Here is a 6738-nt window from a genome sequence, read left to right as displayed (position 1 = left end):
TCGGTTTATGATTGTTTATACTTGTCATAAAACATCCAACACAAGCGTCCCCCGCCCCGCCCCGCAGCCCCCGCGCCTACGAAATCCCCTCCGTCCCGCGTGACGTCATTCCCCCGCGCTACCGAAAACCCCCTCCATCCTGCGTGACGTCATTCCCCCGCGCCGCTGAGATCCCCTCGCGCCTCACCCCCCCTGAGAGGACCTGCGTTAGAACCCGCCTTGTATACCTACTTATCCAGTAGACTGTGAAAAGGTATGGTACTTTTTACAACAGTATGTGTACTGCATTACCAATGAAAAGTATTATCGAAACTTTGTGTCTTTGGATATTATTTAGCATGATATAAATGAATTAATGTCTACTTCAAAATAAATATATTATAGAATTACATAATAGATTATAGAAATAATTTTACGTTTTTCTTAAATAATAATTACGCTAAAATTAATTCATTTCAACACGTAGTAAACGTATATTATATAAATATAAATACATATATGTATATATATATATATATATATATCCGTGAAAATACTTAAATGCAATATTTGTCTTCAAACCATATCTAAGAGAAAATTAAAACAGCATCTTATATTTGCGCATCAAACACGTCTTACTTCTATAATTTATACTTGTCCTTATAAAGCTTGTGGGCGTTCTTATTCAAACTATAAAACATTGCATAAACATCAAAAGGTTTATAAACATTTTGAAGAAGTTTCAATAAATACTGAGGAATTGCCAGTAACAAATATAAATACACAAAATTCAGAAATTAGTGTTTCTAACGATTACATATCAGATTGTATATTACCTTGCAATGATACAGTTGTGTTTGAACATTCGCAAGTTGAAAGTGTACGAAATTAACTTTGGATGGTCGCGTTGGCAATGATTTCTTCTTTACAATCTGACCCTACATTGAGTCGAATACAAAGTGATCGGATTGCACGTTTATTGTATTCATTTCTTAATACAAAATATTTTAACAATTTAAAACAACAAATATCTGCTATGCAGTCGCAAAATTCTAAGTATATAGTGGAAAATTTCGAAATATTTCAACATGTGTTCAAAGATCTTGATAATGAATACAAACGTAACAAAATATTAACAAATCTTGGATATAATATTGAACCAACGCCAATATTCTTTGGAACTGTAGAAATAAGAAATAAAGACGCACTGAAAACTGATAATGTGTATGGGCAATTAATATCATTACAAAAAGTATTAAAAGTCTTTTTCGAAATAGATGATATATTTAACAAAACGTGTAAATATATTACATCATTGAATGAAGATGATAACAATGAAATTACTAATATCATACAAACTTCTTTTTGGAAATCTAAAATCACAAATAAGGAATAACTTATTATAACTTTCCCATTCTCTTATATGAAGATGCTTTCGAAACGGCTAATCCACTAGGCTCGCATGCAGGTATATATAAATTAAATGGTATATACGTTTCAATACCATGTCTACCACCGGATCTGTATTCAAAGTTAAATAATATTTTTCTCGCACAACTGTATCATGCAAATGATTGCAAAATATTTCCGAGACAACGTATTTATTCATACATAATCAAGGAGTTACAACTTCTAGAAACAAAAGGTATTTCATTAGTAATAGAAAGTTCAAATATTCAAGTATATTTTAAACTAGCGTTAATTATTGGTGACAATTTAGGATTAAATAGTATCTTAGGATTTATTGAAACTTTTTCTGCTAATATCTGCTGTCAATTTTGTAAAATACAGAAAGATATGTCTCGTAAGTTATGTTATGAAAATATTAATGCATTACGCAACAAAATTAATTACGCGGAAGATGTAGCAATGAATAACGCAAATATTACGGGTATTAAAGAAACTTGTGCATTTAACATTTTACAAAGTTTTCATGCCGTTGAAAACTACAGTGTCGATATTATGCACGATTTATTAGAAGGCGTTTGTGTCTACGAAGTGAGTTATATTTTACGTAATTTTATTGTGGAACAACGATTGTTTACGTTAGACACTTTAAATTGGCGTTTAGAATATTTTAATTTTAATTCTATATCTAGCCGCCCTCCTACAATTTCAAGCTCACAATTACATACTAAATCTATTAAAATGTCTGCTTCAGAAATGTTAAATTTTATTTTAAATGCTGGCTTAATATTCGGTGACCTCATAATTGATTGTAACAAACACTGGGAACTTCTTACATTGTTACGAAAAATTCTTTCTATAACACTTCAATATAGTGTTACTGAATCGACAGCAGATCTACTAGAAAACTTAATTAATGAACATCATATATTGTATATCGATTTATTTGGGAAAACTTTAAAACCCAAACATCATTTAATGTTACACTATCCACGAATTATGAAAATTGTTGGCCACTTCGTTCCTTATGGTCAATGAGATTTGAGGCTAAACATCGTCCTTTAAAACAGTATGCACGCGCAATTACTTGCAGAAAAAATATACGTTTTAGTATTGCTGTCAAACATCAATTAATGTTAAGTGATTTCTTCATCACATTACGATATGGCGGTACTCCATGTATCATATATATACACTGATAAAAAAATCGATGATAAAATTGACTATAATTGCATGGTAAAAAAATTATAGTTAGGATACTCATTTTTATAGTAAATTTTACTATAATACTGGTAATATAAACTATATACGCATGGTACCGAGAAACAATGAAACTTTCTACTATAATTTATAATAATTTCAAATATCATATAAGTAAAAAATGAAAGAAAGGAATGATACATATAATTTTACTATTCATATAGTCATTGTAACATTAATAATGATAAATATTACTATTTTATTATTTGTCGTTTAGATATTAATATAGTAGTAATAAATGAAAAAAATTATAATAACAGCTATATCTAAATAGTAGGAACCTTATGAATAGCACATTTAACAACATAAAACTTATTATTTGGAATGATTGTATGTAGGCACATATGTTTCTTCGCTTGCCGTTACGTGGCGCACTACTCTTAACTTTTCTCTTATTCAATATTTAGCATAAAATGTATATAAAGGACTAGTATTAAACACGTAAGATCTAAAGTATATTTTTTTCCTCTTAGCACACTGATAAAAAATTATAGTTGAAATTATCATAATTTCACTATAATTTATAGTATCTTAAGGCGCCAAGCATATATAATAGTGCATTTTACTATCAAAAATATAGTTGATATAACATGAAAATATAGTTCGTAAAATCATAATATCCATTTCATGTAACCATATGGTTATGGTATACGTAATGTTCCGAAATTCACTATCAGTACTGAAAATCTGTAATACATGTTACGTATATTACAGATTTTTAATATACGCAGCACCAAGTCGTTTAAAAGTTATTTCCGTCTATAATTTCAAATAATCTGTTTAATATTCTGAATCCTAACAAGGAATCCAGATTATTAAATAAATTATTTTAAATTCAGTTTGTCTGAAATTAAACTGATAAACAGTGATACGTCAGAAAGAGGATGCTCACATGCATACAATCCGAGAACCTGCGTGTGAGCATCCTCTTTTTCGGAATGATCGGAATGATCGAAAATCGGTCATTGATAATAAATAGTTAAAAATAAATAGATGAAATAGATAAATAAATAAATAAATAGATAAAATAGTTAAATAAATATTTAATATTAATATTTTATATGATAATAGTAAAAGTAATAAATATTTTAAAAACACTTATTTAATCTAATTAATTTTTAAATAGACATCATACGATGTATGGGTATCACACACATTCATGATAATAATAATATTAATATGTTAAATGTTTATTATGTTTACCGCATTCTTCAATCGAACACATGATCGCGTTCGATAGCGCCAGTAGTACCTTAACCTACCGCAACCTACCATGACAAAAAACTACTTGCAGTCGCCGAGTAATTATCGTCGCATTGTCGCGTCGTGTAGTAACGTGTCCGCGCGTGTTTCTTTCATCGAGTGATTTTTAATCGTCAACAGTTATTATTCGACAGTGATTAATAGTGATTAGTGATAGAGTCATTAGTAAATTTCTCGTCTCATCGAGTGAGTAAATAAATGTGATTACGTTAAAGTTTATAAAAGAATACAGTTTATGAAAGAAAGAAAACTTTCAGTTAATAATTTAGTGTGGATTTCTTGTCTTTTGCAACGTGATATCTACGTCAAATTTGAGAACGTACGATCTATCGGAAAATTCATTTTTCCTTCAAGCAATTACAGCAATACATCAAAAGTCATCGAACAAGGTAATAATAACTATTTTTTGACGTTATGTGAAAACAGATCTCGGGAAGTCAGAGGGACAGTGTGTCAAAGGAAATTCGTGAAAAGAGAGGGGTTTTTAGTGGGTAGGGAGTACCGAGTTGGTAATTCGACTTGGTACTCGAGTCCCACATAACTCACTGGATCGACCGGTGGGTATGCATAAAATGCATTTTCCCCTCTCTCGTAAAAAAAAAAAAAAAATTACAGGTGAGCGAGCGAATGAGAGAGAGAGAGAGGGGGGGAGAGGGGGGAGAGAGGGGGGGAGAAAGAGAGAAAGAATGTATGTGTTCGCATGTGTGTCTGTAAGTGTATAGCGACCAGCTGATCGCAGCAGGCGCCCCGCGTAAGCACCCGCGTCTGACGGTGAATCGCGCCACCCTTGCCTACCTCTTGTATTCGACCCGTCATACGTTAACTACTTCCTTTAATAATTCAAAAACTAAGCTTCGGACGAAATTTTACCAAAGGAAAAATCGTCTTAGAATTGATACAAGAATGTGTCATTTCAGGGACAAGGGGGTTATTTTGAATCACCCTGTATTAATCAACGTAGAAAAATGTGGAGTTATGTAATCGTAATCGGATCGTCCGATGATTTGTCCGATGTAAATCTATTTCAGAAATTGACGGATCAAAAATTAGTGTGGACGTTCTTTTTGATGAATCCGAATATTACGACACATTTAGCACTGATATTTTATGCACACGTTGCGCAAGAAGTATGTGATGTCAATAACAGATAATATTATAATATTATAATATATTTTTTTGTATATCGATTATTATTTTATTAGAGGACCGATAAATATCGCGGGACGAGGAGATCTCCGAAACTTGGAAAATCTAATCTGGTCATTTATTATAATCCATAGCTATGTGTTTTGCTTCTATAAACTTTTTCTGATGGAAAATTATTTTCTATAGGAGATCCTGCACACAGCGGTTGCACTTTAAGAAAAGAAATGACACGTGGGATTATCGACATTGGATTTTAGCGATCTTTCTGCTATTGTCATAAAATGTCAAAAATGAATAAGTTTGCGTTGAAATTAATTGTTATTAATTTTTGAGAATTTGTAGAATAATATATACTAATAATTAATTTCTAGAGAATTGATTTTTACGAGTAATAAAAATAATATATATACTAGATAATTGGAATATATATTATAAGATTAAAAATCAAAGTGTCTTTTAAAATTTATCTTGCGATTTTCTCGATTATAGACGAGATGATTATATATATAACATTCTCTTACTAATATAAATTTTGTAATCTCCTGAAGTATTTATCTTGATTTGGTAATTAAAGGGATTTTTTCGAGAATAATTCAAGTTACTAATAAATAAAATCGTAAAATTTATCGATCGAAGTATAAGATATTTGTATAATTTGTCAAATTATAATTACAGGAATGTGTCAGATAATCTTCTTTCTCTCTTTCTCGAGAAATTCTATTAAATCGATCGGATGAATTAAAGAAGAGACGCGATGCGGGCAAGCATAGAGAAATTTTTCTTCCTTAGAAATTCTGTCATCCCTCCACATCTTCATTCATTCAATTTATTCACGGGATGAAAAAGAACGATATAGAGAAAAATATATCTCTATTGCACGAATAAGGTGAGACTCTCACTTCATTATGTTACGAATATAAACTAATTATGTTCGTTGTGTATCGAATAAACGTTGAGAATTAAAATACTTAAAATATTTTATTGCAACCTTCATCAATAAGTAAGATGAAATCTATAGTGTGACACATAAAAAAAAGAATAATTCAAATCTATCTAGTAGAATAATATATACCGAAAACAAGAAGCAAAATTCTCCATTTCTCATCAACTGCACAGCATCTATCTTATCACTATTAGATTATTTATGTTTTGTAGAACAACTTTGATATAACAAAATATAAATAAAATTTATATATATATATATATGAAATATGCACACGTTGCAAATAGTTGATAAAGAGCATATAATGAGTGATTCTATTGGGATAATTAAATTCCACATTTATAAAGCAAAGTTCTTTGCAGATCTTTATATTTTCTTGATGTTTTGTACATGTACATTTCCATTTCTTGTTCGACAAAATTAAAGAGATAAAAATACGCTTATGTAAATATTAATGGCTTCTCAATCTTAATAAATTTTTGCTGGAGAAATCATCTCATAAATATAGATAATTATAGCTGTTTTTCAATTAAGCATAATTTCCGTATGTATTCCTTACCCAAACCTTGCAATGTCTGCGCTTGTTTTTTTTTATCATAGAAATAAAATACAATATGTATGTACAGGGTGTTTCTTAAGTGCGAAAAATTTTAGATGATTTTTTGTCGAAAATTGAGGGTGATTTTTCATATAATCATATACTCCTACATCCCTTGCTGTTACACTCCCTTGGAGTTACA

This window comes from Camponotus vicinus, unplaced genomic scaffold (assembly GCF_025532165.1).
Source record: "Camponotus vicinus isolate PSW18456_S1 unplaced genomic scaffold, iyCamVici1.0 SCAF_14, whole genome shotgun sequence".
In the NCBI taxonomy this organism is placed as follows: Eukaryota; Metazoa; Arthropoda; class Insecta; order Hymenoptera; family Formicidae; genus Camponotus; species Camponotus vicinus.
Note: the sequence above shows the minus strand (reverse complement) of the source record.